A 19,775-nucleotide genomic window follows, 5' to 3' on the forward strand; every position below is an offset into this window, starting at 1 on the left:
TAGTCTCCACTTCCCCTCAAGATCCACTCTCCACCTCCACCTCCCTATTCTCTGCCCCAGGGAGCTAATTTCTATGAACTACATTAATGGTCTCCTTTGCCTTCTGGCCTCTGGAAGGATACTGAAGAAAGAGAAGAGAGTGAAATCAGGCCATTTATTTTCCTGGATTGTTCTTTGTGAAGGTCAACTCTTTACAACTGTCAAGGATGCTGTACTGGTCAGCTATTGCTGTATAAAAACCAAAAACTCTGAGTGGCATACAACAACAAGCATCCATTTCTCAAACATCTTCAGGTCATTTGGGAAGGGGGAACTGCTGATCTAGGCTGCTGTAATAATAATTCTTGATTTTCTGTAATTGATGATTTGGTGTCTTGAAAGCATGAGCCAAACTAATGGCTAAAGTTGTTTATACCCGTACCACCCTTGTGTTCTTGCAGGTTGCACAGATGCCATATTACAAACCTTCTAACCACAAATCCCAATATCTGTGTTTTGCTCCTGCCCAATAGGGGATGTCCCTACCTAACAACTTCCCACCACTATCGTAATAAAGGCTCTCACCCCTGCTTTTCCCTCACTCCTTCTGCCTGCTCACTGACCCTGGTGCTTCCCCACGTGGCCTTGCATGACACGGCATACCCCCTCCTCTTGGGAATTTTAAGTAATAAGTTCTTCTTTTAATGGCATTGACCTCTCCATATTGTCATTCAGTCACACCTATAAATTAAATCCCAGGTGCCTTTTCAAACAGCTGAGCTCAGCTGGGCAGCAAAAGAGCAAGCCCGATCACTTACCTACTTTTGATGATTTAATTGTCTGTCTCTCCTACTAAACTGCTAGTTCTGTGTTTGTTTTGCTCATCTTTACATTCTCATCATCTAATAAAGTGCCTGGCACATTGTAAATTCTTGATAGATATTTATTGAATGAATGGGTAAAGCAGGCAGCCTGCGTTAGATGCAGCCTAGCACCCTAATGCAGACAGGGGCAGTGGAGCTATCAGAGGGGCTGTTCTAGTCTTCAGATGGAAGAAGAATTTTGAAAGGACGTTGATTGCCTCTGAAGGCAGAGGTGACTGTAAACTGATACTATATAAAAATGACAATTTTTTGCTAAAAGTAGCCAACTGGATGTATACAAAGCCGCCCTAACACCATCAAAGTCTGACCCAGGCAGTGGTGACTAAGGCTTCAAAGATGGCTAGGATGCCTTGGGATGCTCAATGGATTCTCATTGATTAACTGGGAAGTGGAATTTGGAATAAAATGAACTGGAGACTTCCTATTTGTTTGACTTCTTTGAGTCCTGGTGTTCTTCTCTATAAAATGGAATAACATTACTTGCCTTAAAAGAGCTGCTGTAAAAACAAGAAGACAATGTATGAATGAGTTTTGCAGAAATTTATACACCATGATTCATGCGCCTTTTTGGTTGTTTGGGTGGGGGTAGCCGTAGTGATGTTAGTTGTTATTATTCACAGCTGTGACTGAGGACAAATTGAAATAAAGTATCTCATTGTTCTAGGTGAGTGGGGCTCTCTTTACAGCACAGAGTCTGTGCATAAAGCAGAAGGGGGAAGCAATGAGATGATTTGGGCGAGCACAAACTGTGCCCTCTGATCCTTCCACCTTAGGTGGCCTTTGCTGCTGAGAGAAGAGTGGGATTTGGGGGAGAAGGAAAAGAACCAGAAGAAGAGGAAGAGGGCACCTGCCATTTCAGGATACTTGAGTAGGAGAGGCAGCGTTGCCTATCAGTTAGAGACAGACTTTTGTGTCCTATAGACCCAGGTTTGAATCCCAGCTCTACCACTTTCTAGCTGTGTGACCCAGACATTGTGTTTGTTGATTTGTTGTGAGTATTAATTTAGATAATATATAACATAGTAAATTCTCTAGCAACGCAGTGGCTGTCACTATGCTTCAAAGATGAGTTCAGAGAAATAAAGTTCTCTAAAATAGGTTAGGATAGAGTCAACCAAATTTTATCCACCCTCCTATCCTCTGTGCCCAACCAAAAAAATCTAGCTTTCATATAGAACTCACTCATGAACAGAAATCTAATAACTGCTAGCAAAGGATGACTGCAGAGGGACTTTTAATCATACCAAACACCGTTAGCTAGGTGCCTAAAAGCTTAATGCCTCTGAGTTGGATTGTCTTCTTTCCCACGTCGTTACCTGGGATTCCTTGCCCAGGAGCAGGTAGGCTGCCACACAATCCATCACCATTTTATGTGGATCAGAAATGGGATCTCTTTCACTTTTAGGCATAATCCTCACCATCACCTCTCCCTTAGCCAATCAGTCGCTCCAGGCTTTGTTGTGTTAGCCATGTCTGTGAATATCCACCATAAGCCTTCACCAGTGCCAGGAGTGTAAAACAGAAACTGAGAGCAAGAGAAAAAAAAAATCTCTGACCAATCCACATGACAGTTCATCAACCTTCTGGTACAACTTTTCAAACAGTTTCAGCAGGTTAGGGGTTCTGTGTTCATTTCCTGTTGCTGCTGTAACAAATTACCACACATTTAGTGGCTTTAAACGATACAAACTTATTCGCTTGCAATTCTTGAGTTCGGAAATTCAAAACGAGTCTTACAAGGCTCAAATCAAGGTGTTAGCAGGACTGGTTCACGCCAGAGGCTCCAGAGGAGAATCCATTTGGCACCTCTTCTAGCTTCTGGTGGCTGCTGGCATTCCTTGGGTTATGGTCGCATCACTGCAGTCTCTGCTTCCACTGCCACCTTGCCTTTTCCTCTTCTGTGGTGAAATCTCCCTCTGCCTCCCTCTTACAAGAACATTTTGATTACATTTAGGGCCCACCTGGATAATTCATGCTAAACTCCCATTTCAAGATCCTTCACTTAATCACATCAGCAAAGCTCCTTTTGCCATATAAGGTAACATTCAAAGATCCTAGGGATTAGGATTGGACATCTTGGGGAGAGGTGGGGAAGAAGGGTATTATTAAGGCTCACTTCACACAAAAGCTGGAGTCATAAATCCACTCCTTAAACTTATGAGAATCATTAACTGTGACTGTAGTCTTCCCGCTCCCAAACTTCACTAGTTTCACACACCCTTCAGTTATTGGGGAGGAGAAGGAGGAAGCAGTGAACCTGGGAGAAAGAAGATCACAGAACTCAATAAACAAACAAACAAGCCAGCTCTGAACTATTAGTAACCATGGCTGGTGTTTAGATATTTTGCTCAAAAGGAAACACAGAGTTTACTTGTCTCTTTAGTGGAGTCACTGTCATAAAGGTGTGTATGCACATGATCACGTACCTGGATGACACACAGACACAGTGCTTCCAAGGAGGTACTCTGCTCTCCTTTTTATTCTAGGAGGCACAGCCCTCCCCCGCCACCCCCGTAAGAAGGCAGAACTCAACCATGTCAAGTCATTTCTTTCTCTATAGAGAGATGCACCTCACTCCTCACTGTTGCCCACCTTAGCCCATCTGCTTTGATTATGAACGCTCAGGGACAATCAGCCCTAGTCCGTCACTCTGTTATCTCTATTTAACCATGGCATAATAGGAAGAAGGAGAGCACACAATTCCCCATTTGAAGCTTTTCAAACAATTTGAAATCGTTCCCCCAGGATCAGGTGAACTAAAAGAGGTTATTAGCCCAAAGAAACATTAAAGAACAAAAGCAGAGACGAAATTGTGCAATATATGTAGAGTCATGTAGATGCTCTTGCGTGTCTAGAAAGTAACAGAGATGACGTATTCAGAAGGGAAACATAACTTGCAACTAATAAAACAAGATTCTGTTTAGACAATAGTCTTATTGTATGCATATTTAACATACACAGTTACAAAAGGAAAGAGAGCAAGTGTAAGAGACGAAAAACAATTTTCTCAGTGTGGGAAATTCCATCATTCTTTTTAATGAACGTGTCCTAGGATGGATTCCCGCTAAGCAGCCCCTGAGACAAGGATTGGATGCTTGTAGTTTATTTGGCAGGTAATCTCAGGACGCATTGGTAGAGGAGTGAGAAAGTAAGAAAGAAAAGAAAAGGAAACGAATATAGGATGCATTAATGAACAGAGGATCGCTGTGAGCAAGTGGGGCTCAGTCCCACAGGGCTCCTCTGGGAGACTGGGTAAAAGACGTTTCAGAGCGTCTCATACCAAGGACGAAGTAGTTGAGGTATTTATCCTCCGACACCCGTCCATAATTTGTAGAGGGCTGCTCTAGGAGGACATGAAATCCTTGGCACTTCTAGCTCCCCCAGCACAGGTTGAGCTCGCTCCTGCCTTCAGAGAAAGCCCTCAGGCTGGGAGTCACAGGTGGGTGTAGTAAAAGTGATCTTTGTGTACAGGAATTGTGAGTGCCGGAACTGCAAATTTCGAGTGCACAAACAGTGGCTGCCCCAGAGTTAGTGAGAGCGGGGAGATGAGGATCAGCTATTTCCTCAGTCTCTGTTCTTGTGTGGCTCTTATCACGTGAGCATCACAGCATACTGGGTGTCATTCTAATGTTTAAGGTAAGTATTTTCCATAAACGCAAAACACCTACTTTATCTGCTGCTCGACTGAACAAACAGCAAACTGTCTTGGCATTTGGTGAGACAGTTCATACCCAAACCTGTGAGAAAGCCTTGGCAGCTTCAGCTTTTCCTCTGCCAAGAAATGTGGTGAAAGGAAGGAGAGAGCCAGATCAGAAGTGGTGAGCGGATGAAAGGAAATGTTGTTTTAAACAGACCGATAAAGGAGATCTGAGGCTTTAATTTTGTTACTCTGTAGAGCGACAGAGAGAGCATGGTTTTTAAAGTAAGAAAGAATCCCGGAACTAACACTAGCTATGTAACATTTGATAGACACTTTACCTTTTTACTTTGTTTTCACCTTCAGATCATAATCCTTTTCTTATACCATTGTGGGAATCCTGTAAGCCGGAATATATCCGAGGCTAGCATAGTCCTGGCACATACGGGTGCTCAATGCATTTCAATTCTTAGTTTCGAAATTGAGATTTGCAGGATAAACTAACACCATCAATGTGTTGTCTTCTGTCCTAAAAGTCAAAGGCAAATCTGCTGTCCATACCTGACCTATTGCCTCCAAAATGTTCCCAACGTGGAATCAATCCTATAACGTCTTCTCTTGCCCTAAGAAACTCTTTCTACATCTGAGACTGGATCCTGGAGTACAAGGCTTTCCTAAACCAGGGAGCAGTTGAAAAGAGGGCTGCTTCTCATCTGCCATGACTAGCATATTCTAAAGGTACTTGATGTGAAACTATCTACAAAACATTATCTATCGAACGGTCTGAACTTGGCTGGGCACAAGTGTGAAACTCTTTGTTTTTTTCCGGTCATTCTCTTTGGCCATTCTCTGTTGAATCTTCCTGTTGCTTATCTTGGGCAGATTCTATACCTTTCAACTGTTTGGCCACTTAAAAGGTCCAGTCTACTTTAAAACTTCAGTCATGTATTCAATTTAGCAAAAAAAAAAAGAAGTGGGAGTGGTTAGAATTGTGAGGGAGGGGCAGCTGCAGCGAAATTATCCTGTGTCCCAGCCCCTTACCAGTCTTCTGGGTTTCCTTGTCTGGCACTGAGAGGGACCACGGTGGAGGAGGTGAAACGGGAAGAGATTAGGATCAGTGTGGCTGAGACAAGGGAGGTTCATTCCTGCCTAAAGCCTGTTATAATGGCACAGTGCTGAAAGTTAAGCCATCCTACACCTCTTCTCTTGCCCAATCCCTCTCCTCAAGTTCCAAAATCTGTATTTTAATTGCCTGCAGAGGCTCTCTACTTGAGTGATTTATAGGGACCTAGACAAAAAGAAAACTAAACCCCTTGAATTTCCTTTATCTGTGCGCCTCATTCTGATTAATCCATTTTTGTCACCCTGCCATTGCATTGCTAATTATAGAAGCTAGAAACTATTGGACTGTTATTTTGTTTTTCTTGCTTGTTTTGAGTCCCTTTCATACAGCCAGTACACATAGCCTCCTACTACTAGGGTATTCTTACCTGGCCAACATTCCTTATGGACGGGTAGCAGAAAAACAATTCAGCCATACTTAGGGTAAACTCATTTCTCCTTGTCACATCAAAATAGAGGTGCAGGGCATTCTATGGCTGCCCTCTCTTCACCCTGCAATCTCTAATTCTCTTTTCCACCTCCTTAAAAAGGCACAGGACAGCAAAATCAGCAAATGTGCTACAGACAGACTTCCAACTGCACATCATCCTAATAGAGTGCCCCGTGGGCGCGAGAACATACAACAGCACTTGTGTGACGAGGCCAGTGACTCAGGACTTCAACAATTCTCTCTCCCTCTCCCTGCCCCATTTCCTGCTTATATAGAATTAGTGAGAAAATGTGGGTGGAAAGGATGGATGGCTGGGGATATGGTTGAGGGCAGCAGAGCAATTTAGATTGCCATTTTAAATTTTATTTTTAAAATACGCACAGAGTAAAGTTCACTTTTTCAGGGAGTACCCAGTTCTATGGGTTTTGACAGATACCTAGAGCTGTATAACATCACAACAGTCAGGTACGGAAGAGCTTTATCACCTCGAAATGTTCCTCCATGCTTCCCCTCTGTACTCAAGCCCTCCCCTCCCTTAAACCCTGGCAACTTCTAATTTGCTCTTTGATCCTATATTTGCATCTATTCTAGAATGTCATATAAATGAGATTGTATATAGCCTTTTGTCAGGCTTCTTACATTTAATGTAATACATTTAAGATTCATCCACATTGTAGCTTATTTCAATAGCTTGTTCCTTTTTATTGCTGAATAGTATACACCATTGGATGTTTATACCACAATTTGTTTATCTATTCACCAGATGACAGGCATCTGGGTTGTTTCCAATTTGGGGAAATTATGAATAAAACTGCTATAAGCATTCACAAACAGGTTTTTGGAGGGATAGCTAGGTCATAGGGCAAGTATAAGTTTGACTTGACAGGAAACTGCCAAACTACTGTCTAAGGTGGCTGCACCACTTCTCATTCCTATAAGCAATGTATAAGAATTCTAATTGTTCTGCATCCTTGCCAGTACTTGACACTTGATATTGTCAGTCCTCTTATTTTTTTGATTTTAGAAATTCAGACAAGTGTAGAGTGGTATCTTGTGATTTTAATTTTCATTTCTTTAATGACTAGTTGTTAAGATCTTTTCATGAGTGCTGTGATCTGAATGTTTGTCCCCCCAAAACTCATATGTTGAAATCTTAACCCCCAAAGATGATGGTATTTGGAGGTAGAGCCTTTGGGAGCTGCTTAATGGGATTAGTGCTTTTATGAAACAGGCTGAAGTGAGATCCTTTGCCCCTACAGCCGTGTGAGGCCACAGAGAGAAGGTGCTGGCTATGAATCAGGAAGAGGGCCTTCAGGGGAATGTGACCATGCTGGTGACTCGATCTTAGAATTCCTGAGAAAGAAATTTCTGTTGTTTGTAAGCTACCCTGTCTGTGGTATTTTGTTATAGCAGCCTGAACGGACTAAGGCAATGTGTTTCTTGGCCAAACATATATCTTTGGTGAAATACCTGATTGAATTGCGCACCCATTTTAAAACTGGGTTGTTCTTATTGTTGAGTTTTGAGAATTCTTTATATAATCTAAATACAAGTCCTATTGTCTTCCAGGCTATGGCTTGTCTTTTTATTCTCCTAACAATGTTTTTCACAGAGCAAATATTTTACTTCTATATGAAGTCCAATTTGTCTTTTTTTTCTTTTATGGATTGGGCTTTTTGGGCTTTGGTGGTGTATCTAAGACCTCTTAGTTCAACTTAAAATCACAAAGATTTTCTCCTATATTTTTCTAAAAATCTCATAGTTCTACATTTTACATTTAGGTGTATGATACATTTTGAGTTAATTTTTGTATAAGGTATTAAACTTGTGGGTTGAGGTTCTTTTTTTTTTTTTTTCTGCATATGCGTGTCCAGTTGGTCTAGCACCATTTGTTGAAAAGACTATCCTTTCTTTGTTGAATTACCTTTGCACCTTTGTAAAAGTCCCTTGGTTGTCTATGTGTCTTCTTACCAATACCACATTATCTTAATTACTGTGACCTTATAATACATGTTGAAATCAGGTACTGTGATTCCTCCAATTTTGTTCTTCTTTTTCAAAACTCTTTTAGCTATTCTAGTTTCTTTGTTTTCCATAAATATTTTAAAATCAGCTTGTCAAAAAGAACGAATATCTAGATCACATACAGAACTTTTTAACTCAACAGTAAATAAACAATCCCATCAGAAAATGGGCAGAAGACATGAACAGACATTTCACCAAGAGTGATAGATGGTAAATAAACACATGAAAAGATGTTCAACATCTCTCCCCTGATTTAGGTCTTCTTTGGTTTCTTTCATCAGTATTTTATAGTTTTCGGCATAGAGATTCTAGACAAATTTAATTAGAGTTAATCAAACATAGTATTGGTTTTTAATTTTGATCTCCAATTGTTCATTGACAGTATATCAAAATATGTTTAATATTTGAGTATTAACTTTGTATCCTGTGAACTTGCTAAACTTATTAGCTTTAGAAGCTTTTTGGAGGATTCCTTCAATTTTCTACATAGACTATCATATTATCAGTGGAAAGAGATAGTTTCATTTCATCCTTTTAATCTTTATGCCTTTTATTTCTTTTTCTTGCTTTATTTCACTGCCTAGGACTTCTATTATGATGTTCAATAAGAATTATGAGAGCAGACATCCTTGCTTTGCTCCTGATCTTAGGGGAAAAGCACTTAGAATTTTGTCATCAAGTATGTTTCCTGTAGAGTTTTTTTTATAGATGCCTTTTATCAGGTGAAGGAAGTTCATTTCTATCCTTTATCTGCAGATAATTTTATCATGAATGGATGTAGAATTTTTACAAGTGCTTTTTCTGAATGTGTTGATATGGATCATTTGATGTTTCTTTAATAGCCTGTTAATATGGTGAAATATATTGATTGATTTTCTAATGTTGAACCAGCATTGCATTCTTGGGATAAATCCTACTTGGTCATGATTTATTATCCTTTTTATATAATGCTGGATTTTTTTTTTTTTTTGGCTAGAATTTTGTTGAAGATTTTTATGTCTATGTTCATGAGAAATTTTGGTCTAGTTTTCTTTTACCGTAATATATTTGTCTGGTTTGGTGTCAGAGTAATACTGTCGTCATAAAATGTATTCTTTCCTCTTCTAATTTCCGGAAAAAAATTTGTAGAAGTGGTGTCATTTCTTCTTTAAATATCTGGTAGAATTTTCCAGTGAAACCATCTGCTTGTGAATTTTTGTTTGTAAAAATATTTTTAATTACAAATTTAATGTCTTTAATAAATATAGGACTATTCAGATTATCTAATTCTCATTGAGTGAATTTTGGTTTTGTGTATTTCAAAAAATATTTCTATTTCATCTCAGCTGTCAAATGTGTAGGCATAGGGTTACTTATATTTGTCCCTTATTATATTTTTAATATCTGTAGAGCTTGTAGTGATATACCCTCTTTCATTAACAACATTGGCAACTGACTGTCTTTTTTTTTCATGGTCAGTATGGCTAGAGGTTTATCAATTTTGTTGATCTTTTCAGAGAACAAGGTTTTGGTTTTATTGCTTTCTCTATTGTTTTCCTATATTCAATTTCACTGATGTCTGCTCTTAGTATTACTATTATTTCCTTTCTTTTGCTGACTTTGGGTTTAATTTACTCTTCTTTTTCTAGTTTCTTAAGTAGATATTTTAGCTTATTGATTTAAAACTTTTCTTTTTTTCTGTTTTTTATTTTATTGAAGTCACATTGGTTTATAAAATTATGTAAATTTCAGGTGTACATCATTATTTTTTGGCTTCTGTATAGACCACATCGTGTTCACCACCAAAAGTCTAATTTCCATCCGTGACCATACATATGTGCCTTTTTACCCCTTTTGCCCTCCCGACACCTCCTTCCCCTCTGCTAACCACCAATCTGTTCTCTATATCTATGTGTTTGTATGTTTTTTCATCTTCAACATATGAGTGAAATCATAAGGTAATTGTCTTTCTCTGTCTGACTTACTCCCTAAGCATAATACCCTCAAGATCCATCCATGTTGCCACAAATGGCACAATTTTTCTTTTTATTGTTGAGGAAGATTGGCCCTGAGCTAACACCTGTTGCTAATCTTCCTCTTTTTGCTTGAGGAAGAGTGACCCTGAGCTGACATCTGTGCCCATCTTCCTCTATTTTGTATGTGGTATGCCGCCACAGCATGGCTTGATGTGTGGTGTAGGTCCACACCTGGGATCCGAACCTGTGAACCCTGGGCTGCCAAAGTGGAGCGTGCCAAACTTAACTACCATGCCACGGGACCAGCCCTAATTTCATTTTTTTTATGGCTAAGTAGTATTCCATTTTATATATTTACCACATCTTCTTTATCCATTCACCCGTTGATGAACACTTAGATTGCTTCCAAGTCTTGGCTATTGTGAATAATGCTGCAATGACTATAAGAGTGCAAGCATCTTTTGAATTAGTGTTTTCATGTTCTTTGGATAAATACCCAGAAGTGGAATAGCTGGATCATATGGTAGTTCTATTTTTAATTTTTTGAGAATCTCCATACTGTTTTCCATAGTGGCTGCACTAGTTTGCATTCCACCAGCAGTGTACGAGGGTTCCCTTTTCTCCACATACTCTCCAACACTTGTTATTGCTTGTCTTTTTAATAATAGCCATTCTGATGGGTATGAGGTGATATCACATTGTAATTTTAATTTGCATTTCCCTAATAATTAGTGATGTTGAATATCTTTTTGTGTGCCTGTTGGCCATCTGTGTAACTTCTTTGGAAAAATGTTCATATCCTCTACCTATTCTTTTTTTGGTGAAGAAGATTCACTCTGAGCTAACACCCATTGCCAATCTCCCTCTTTTTTTTTTGCTTCAGGGAGATTAGCCCTGAGCTAACATCTGTGCCAGTCTTCCTCTATTTTGTATGTGGATGGCTCCACAGCATGGCTGATGAGTGGAGCAGGTCCACACCTGGGATCCAAACCCGTGAACCCAGGCCGCCAAAGTAGAGCATGCAGAACTTTAACCACTCGGCCATGGGGCCAGCCCTTGCCCATTTTTTATTGGGTTGTTTGTTTTCTTGTGGTGGGGGTATATGAGTTCTTTATATATTTTGGAAATTAACCTTTTATAGAATAAATGATTTGTAAATATTTTCTCCCAGTTGGTGGGTTGTCTTTTCATTTTGTTGATGGTTTCCTTTGTCATGTAGAAGCTTTTTAGTTTGATGTAGTCCCATTTGTTTATTTTTTCTTTTATTTCCCTTGCCTGAGGAGACATGGTTTTCAAACATATACTGCTAAGATCAGTGTCAAAGAGTATACTGCCTATGCTTTCTTCCAGGAGTTTTATGATTTCAGGTCTTACATTCAAGTCCTTAATCCATTTTGAGTTAATTTTTGTATATGGTGTAAGATACTGGTCTACTTTCATTCTTTGGCATGTGGCTGTCCAGTTTTCCTAACACTATTTGTTGAAGAGACTTTCCTTTCTCCAGAGTATGTTCTTGACTCCTTTGTTGAAGATTAGCTGTCCATAGATGTGTGGTTTTATTTTTGGGTGTTCCATTGATCTGTATGTCTGTTTTTCTGCCAGTTTCGATTACTGTAGCTTTGTAGTATATTCTGAATTCAGAGAGTGTAATACTTCCAGCTTTGTTCTTTTTTATCAGGATTGCTTTGGCTATTTGGGGTCTTTTGTTGTGAAACTTTTCTAATGTAAGAATTAATGCTATTGATTTCCTTCTAAACATTGCTTTAGCGGCATACCACAAATTTTGATATGTTCTATTTTCATTTCCGTCCTCTTGTATATCTTTTCTAATCTTCCTTGAAACTTTACCTTTAGCCCATTGGTTATTTAGAAGTGTATGGTTTCAATCCCAAATATTCAGGGATTTTCCACATATCTTTTTGTTATTGATTTCTAGTTTAAATGTCATATGATCAGAGAACTTACTTTGTATTATTTCCATTTTTTAAAACATGTTATGATTTTTGGTTGTTCAGAATATTATATATCTTGAGGAATAGTCCATGTGCACTTAAATAGAATGTGGATTCTATCGTTGTTGGGTAAAGTTTCTATAAATGCCAACTGAGTCACACTCGTTGAGAGTGTTCTTCCAGTCTCTTAAGTCATTGCTGATTTTCTCCCTGCTCATTCTATTCATAATTGAGAGAGTAGCGTTGAAGTCTTTCAGTGCAATCTCCAGTGTATTTGTGTGGATTTGTCTACTTTCCATTTTAATTCCATTAATTTTGCCTCATGTATTTTGAAGCTCTGATTTTCAGTAAACATACATTTAGGATTGTTTCTTTTTAGTGAATTTGCCTTTTTATCATTATGTAATGTCCCTCTTTATCTAGTAATTTTCCTTGTGAAGTCTATGATGTTTGATATTAATATCGTCACTCCAGCTTTCTTTTCATGTTTGCATGGTATATTTTTTTCCATTATTTACTTTTAACCTACTTATATCTTTATATTTCAAGTAGGATACTAGTGGACAGCTAAGAGCTGGGTCTTGATTTTCTGTTTGCTTGTTTGCTTATCCAATCTGACAGTTACGGTCTATTAATGTTGTGTTTAGACTGTTTATAGTTAATGTAATGGTTGATATGATTTGATTTAGAGCTACCATTTTATTATTTATTTTCTGTTTGTCCCTTCTGGGTTTTTTCCTCTGTTCCCCTTTTCCTTCCTTCTTTTAGATTATTTTAATGTATTTTAATGTACATTTTGATTGATTCTACTTGTTCTTTGGCTACATCTCTTTGAATTATTTTTTGTTACAGTTTTTCTGGGGATTAAAATATACATACATACTTTTTCACAGTAAATTAGTACGAATATTTTACAACTTCCATAAAATAGGGAATCCTTACAAACATTTAGGTCACTTTAGCCTCTCTCATTTATGTTATATTTGTCATATGTATTGCATATGCATACACTGAAAATCAATCAGATAATGTTATAGTATTTGCTTTCAATCATTTCTTAAGGAGAGAAAAAAATAGTCTATTATATTTCCCTAGATATTTACAATTTTTGTTGCTCTTCTTTCACTCTTGAAATTCCAAGTTTCCCTCTGTATCATTTCCTTTTAGTCAAAAGAGCTTCCTTTAGCATTTCTTTTTTTTTTTTTTTAAGATTTTATTTATTTATTTATTTTTTCCCCCAAAGCCCCAGTAGATAGTTGTATGTCATAGCTGCACATCCTTCTAGTTCTCTTTTCTATTAAAGCAAGTCCACCGGCAACAAACTCTTTTATTTTTTTCTATGAAAATGTCTTTATTTTGCCCCCCTTTTTGAAAAACACTTTTCACTGGATACATAATTATGAGTTGATAGTTTTTTTCTTTCATCACTTTGAAGATTCTGTTCCATCATCTTCTGTCTTCCATGGTTTCTGATGGGAAAGTCACAGTCGTTCAAATACTGTGGATAGTTTTCTTTGAGTTTTTTCCTGTTTGGGGCTAACTGATCTTCTTGATATTATAGATTTATGTCTTTTATCAAGTCCAGAAATTTTTAGACAATATTTCTTAAAATATTTTTTTCTGCATGTCTCATTCTTTTTTTCTGGTACTTCAGTAATGTGAATGGCAGGCCATTTGATGTTGCCCCACAGGATCCTGAGGCTCTGTTCATTTTTTTTTTTAATCTTTTATCTCTTTGTTGTTCAAACTTGATGATTTCTATTGATGTATCTTTAAGTTCACTAACTCTTTGATCTGTCATCTCCACTCTGCTATTCATCTCATCCAGTGAATTTTTTATTTCAAATATTGTATTTTTCATTTCTCAACCTTATATTTGTTTGTTGTTGTTGTTGTTGTTTTTAGTTTCTTATTTTGTGCTGAGATCATTTTTCTTTCCATTCATTTCAAGAGTGTTCACCTTTACTTCATTGAGTATGTTTATAATAACCGCTTTAAAGTCTGAGTGATAATTCTAACTTCTGGGTAATTTCATGTTTGACATCTGATTGTCTTTTTCTTTAAAATTTGGCAAATCTTCCTGGTTCTTTTTTATTGAATAATTTTGGATTGGATTGTATCTGGACATTTTGAATATTATGTTGTGAGACTATGGGCCCTATTAATATCTTCAGGAGATTGTTGGCAGGGGAAGGGTGTTGCTGTTGTTATAACAGGAAATCAACTCAGTTAGGTTCAGACTGCAGGTTCTTCCTCACCTTCTGGTGGATGGTGGTTTCAATTGCAGTTTAGTTCTTAAAGCCTTCATTGTGTTGTTTGGGTCTGACTCATATATCACTGAGGGATTGATCTGGGACTTGCACAGGGATTTATATTATCGTTCAAGTACGAAAGACTTTGCTATGTTTCTTTGGATCTGTTCCACCCATGTACTTACTTCTTGAGGATGAACCTAGGACATATGTAAGTTCATACACACAATTAGGGTATTGCCTTCTCCAGCAGTGTCATGGAAGGATTTCCCACACTCTTTGTCTCCAAGGGGCCCCTAGTGGGGCTGGGAAACATGTTTAATCTCCTTATATCCCATAATGTATAAATAATACCAAAAGAGTAAATATTTCTAGTAGCTTCCTGGCAACTAGCCCCGTATTTCTCCTCATCTCCATGGTACCGACCATCCCAACGGACAAAAAAAAAAAGAGGATATAAGAATAAATTACAACTTCCAGATTAGGAAAAAATGCTATTTTACCTTAACCAATGCCAGAGAATCTGTTGCCTAGACCATAAACATTGTCTACAATCTCTTTTGTGACATAGTAATTGTCTCCTCCTGCTTGAGGTCCTCAGGAAAATTCTGCTGGAGGTAACTAAACAAAATTTTAGAATAAACTTAAATTATCACTGGGGAAGTCTACCCACGACCAGCTAAAACCAGGAGCATAAATATCCTACTCATTGTTGTAAATCTCCTGTTTGTCTAATACTGTAAAACAAATGCTGATCTTTTAAATTTGTAAATAATGTGGGTAAAATAAATTCACCTACTACAAACAAAGTGACCAGATCTTTGAAATTTTATAGAATGAAAATTATTTGTTATTGAATATCATTGCCGATTTTTCTAGAATGTTGAGTTTTCCCATCACCCAATTCCACGTTCTACTGTACTGTGACCTGAGCTAGAACCCCTTTAGACAATGTTGATATCTGTGATATGGGCTATTACTCTTAACATTGATGAGCTTTGGCTTAATGGCAGAGGGCTTGCTAAGAAATTTTTAAAGTCATGGTCTTTGTAACATTAAGTCCAAGAGTACTAAAAGGCCAATGGATTTTCTTCAGAGTTCCTAAACACCGGAAAACTTCCTGGAAATGAATATTTATATCCATGACCTAGCACAGACATCTATTCACTGTAGAGTGAAAGGAAGAAAATTCAAGGTCATGGTGTGAAGTGCTTTTCCAAAAAATCAAAACCAGTACTTAAGAAGACAAAGAAAGCAATACAGAAAATTGTATGTGCCCACATATGGTCTTTGGAGTATTTTTATATTAGAGAGAAAAGTGGAAATAACCTAAAAGTATAATTATAGGGTAATAATTAATTATGGTAATCCACTCAAAAGATTGATATGTAGCCAATAAAGTAATGTTTCAAAGAGGCTTTATTGGCATAGCAAAGTCTATATTTTCTAATACAAAATGAAAAGGATACATATATACATGTATATATAAAAAATATATTTCCCATATATACATATATAATATACATATGTGTGTGTGTGTGTCTGTGTGTTTGTTACAAGCTTGTTTTACAAAACTAACTCTGGGGAACAATTGGCAGCTTGGAGATTTTTTAAGGGCTTTAGGAATCAGCTACAGAGCTGAACTTGTCCATTCCGTTATGATATTATAAAACACAAATGTTAAGTGTAGGTAGCCAAAGAAAGATTATGAAATGAGTCACTTAAGCTCTTAGTCAATAACTGAGCTTGACTATAATGGAATAAATAGCAACCCTGAATCAATGAAACCGCCTCGGGTGAGCAATGTCTCTGAGTTTACCTAAGCCAATGGCTCTGGAATCTCAGGAAAACAGATGGTTTGGCTGGGTGATTCCATTTTATATCAGGGAGAGCAATTTGACCATGTGCCCAATTACCACTGAGTATGTTACTTGAACCCAACCCAGGAATTCATAGGAAAATTGGGGCTCTGGTGAAATATCACCTTCCCTGTTTGCACTGTAAAATAGCTTTGAGAGGAAAAGTGCAAAGAGAATTACAATAAAAATGGTACCAAAATTAGATTGGTAAATGTGCCCCAAGAGGTGAATGGATAAACAAGTGGTAATATATTCATAACATGATTACTACTTAGCAATAAAAAGAATGAACTATTCATACACACAACAAAATGGATGAATCTCAAACACATTATGCTGAGAAAAAGAAGCCAGACACAAAAGAGTACATACAGTATAATCCCAAAACTAGTCTACGATGACAGGAGGAAATTCATTTGTTTCCTGAGACGAGGAGTTGGAGGGGCAGGGGGTTGACTGCAAAGGCAGGTGAGGGAAATTTCTGGTATGATGGAAATGTTCTATATCTTGATTGTGGTGGTGGTTACATGAGTGTTGTAGAGGAGGCAAATTTTCACCTCTACCCTCTAAAGGTTTTTTGGCTGGACCTGAGAATTAAACTGACATAAGACAGATCAACAGGCAAAAAGCCTATACAAATGTATATGTTTTACATGACATAGAAGCCCTCATAAGGAATGAAGACCCAAAGGAATGGGAAAACCTACAGGCTTTTATAGTAGGTTAAACAAAGAGAGGCAATTGTGGAAAAGTAAACTATGTGGGGAGGCTGAAGGTAGATAAGGATAATTTTAACAAGGTCTGTTTATATAGAATTGTCTAGCTCTCAACTTCTAGTCCTTGATGGTAGGAATGTTACTTTCCTTCTGGTACAGAGAGGACATCTTTCACATAAAATTTTCATCTCTTGCTTTTAAGAAAAAGAAAGAAGATCAGAGTATTTTTCTTGTATTTGCTGTTTTTCAAGTGCCTTTAATCCAAAATAATCCTTATGATAAAGTGGCATATTTTGGAGTGGCATATTCTGCCATCCTTCAGTGTGTATGTATATTTGCCAAAATTCACTGAATTATACATTTAAAATAGGTGCATTTTTATTCTATGTAAACTAATACCTAAATAAAATTTCTTAGAATTTAAAAAACAGCCTGCTAGCACAAAACCAAGAACAGTTATCACATGTCAAATAGAATTAGGAAGTTCCGTTAAAGGGCGTTTTATATACAAAAGCATTTCCCTGCCATGTGAAGGTCTGGGTGGAGTTGCCCAAGATGGTTCTTCTCAATCTTAACTGCACATCAAAACCACATGGATATCTTTTTAAAACTCTGGTTTAATTGTACTGGGATGCAACCTGGGCATGGGGATTTTTCAAAGCTCCCGAGGTGATTCCAATGTGTAGCCAGGGTGGAAGACCACCAACGTTGTCTGAGTCCCCTTCAGCTGCTCAGGTCCCCTCCAGCAAAGAAGGCGACACTGAGGCTGAGCTAACCCACCAGGCATCCCAAGTGTTTCCTAAGGTTGGGGAGATCCCTAAGCTCAAACTCTGTGGAGTCAGATGAGGTATTGGCCTGGACTATCTTATTCCAATAGAAGGTTCCTTTCTGAGAGGAAAAACGAATCACTCTCACATGTTTACCTGGGTACACAATGTTCACTAAATTAATTAGCTAGACTCAGGTGATCCTGGAAAACAAAGATGAGTCATTTCAATTCCATTATTTGAGTTCTGATGATATGTTAATTCTTCCACAGAAGAATTAGGTAGAATTGGATCCAGGGAAATCATGTATTTTATCTCCTCAAAATGAGGGAGGAGAAAAGTGAAATGTATCAGGACAAAGAAATAGATGTAAAGATGCAAAACTCAGTGTCTTTTACTGGCCCTCTAAAAACGGAGGAAGAAGCTAGTATATTCTGAGACCTGCTGGGTGCCAGGCCCTTTACACACATCATCTTATTCAGTCCTCACCATCCTTATGGAATATCATGTACTGGGGTATTATTTTGCCCTTTTGGTGATGTGGCTACTGAGGCTCAGAGAAGTCATTTACTTTGCCCAATTTCTCACAGTAAGTGGCACAGCCATGTCTTAAGAATTCACTTTCTCCAAAACCTATGTATACTCTTCCTACTATGCCATATTGCCTCTTACTTTCTTGAAAACTGATAGTGATAATAATAGCAGTAATAATAACAATATTTATTGAGTTTTCTATGTGCTAGGAACAGATCTAAGATTATATCTATATATCTGTATCTGTATCTTTATCTAGATCTATACTTATACCAAGATACAGATAGACAAGAAGTCATTTAATCTTCACAACACCTCTAAGAGGTAGATACTATTATTATCCTCATTAAATATGATACAACTAAGGGGCAAAAAGGTTAAATAATTTTCTCAAGGGCACAAAACTACAGAAGATAAAAGTCATTTAATGATAATCCTCTCCTAAAAATCACCCTGTCTAACAATGCCAGCCAGAAAAAAAAGATAAGAGAATTTAGCTCAACTTGCTTTCAACCTCGATACTCAATACAACTGTGATCTTACAATACTGCCTCTCCTTCAAACTTGGCAAACTTGTGGTAGTCCATTTTGACTTCAGTGATTATGGCACATAGGAAAGAGCTAGTTACTACAAACTCTGATTTGCAAAACCAGTGGGAATATTATTACCCATCATTTTAAAACTCATGGATTAGCAAGCTGGAAAAATACCTCTGACAGCTTCTGCAGCAAGAAAAGCAATGCATTGTGTCCGACATGGCTGAAGAAAGCAGTGCTTGGAGCAAGGCTTGTCAGCTGGAATTGACTGTGGAAAAATGGGGCCTGCCTCCTTTATCAGATCCGCTTCCAAGCAGCAACTTGTGCGTCAGGGCTTCACATTTCACCGACATACGCAGGATCTTACATCCCTAAGCCCTGCAGGGCAAATGCAAGCGTGGAAATGTGAACTGGGTCCAACCCTGCCTCATATATCATCAGCGCAACTGTCAGCTGAGTTTTCACCTAGGAACTTTTATTCATATGAATGCAATCAGAACTGGAAGAGAATCGCAGAATCCATCATACTAACAGCATTTTTACGTGAATGTATTTATATATACATATCTCAGAGCGGTGTTCAATATAAGCATGAATTATTCCAGTACTAAAAGAGAGATGATTTAAATGCTAACTGGTGCAGTTTACCAATTTAAACTTTTATTGCTTATAACAAACCACTTGCACCCTCATTTAAAAGCCACTCACATTCATTCAGTTGTCATTCACACACTTCCAAATCCAAATCCAGACCCCATCTCAGTCGGTGGGGGGGGGGTCTCAGGGCGCTTCTCCATTCCCTGTTCCCTCAGTGCCAGCCCAGGCTCAGCTGTGTGTCTTCAGGAAGGAGAACTCTTGGGGTGTCTCCAGTGTGGCCTCTCTCATCTAGCAGTGTCGGCAGGCCAGGGTAGCCAGACCACATCCCCTCCGTGGATAGTTGGTCTGGAAGCCCCAGCTTTCACATTACCAGAGAAATTCAACCCTTCTTGGATTCCACTTTGCTAGATGGAATTGGTTTATTGAGCGCTTTTTTCTCATCAGAGATGAGACATAAAAGAGTTCTATTTTGTCCCACCTCTGCTTTTACCCCCACTTTATCAAATCCACATTTTCTGTCTCTTAGCAA

Source organism: Diceros bicornis, chromosome 2 (genome assembly GCF_020826845.1).
Source record: "Diceros bicornis minor isolate mBicDic1 chromosome 2, mDicBic1.mat.cur, whole genome shotgun sequence".
Lineage (NCBI taxonomy): Eukaryota > Metazoa > Chordata > Mammalia > Perissodactyla > Rhinocerotidae > Diceros > Diceros bicornis.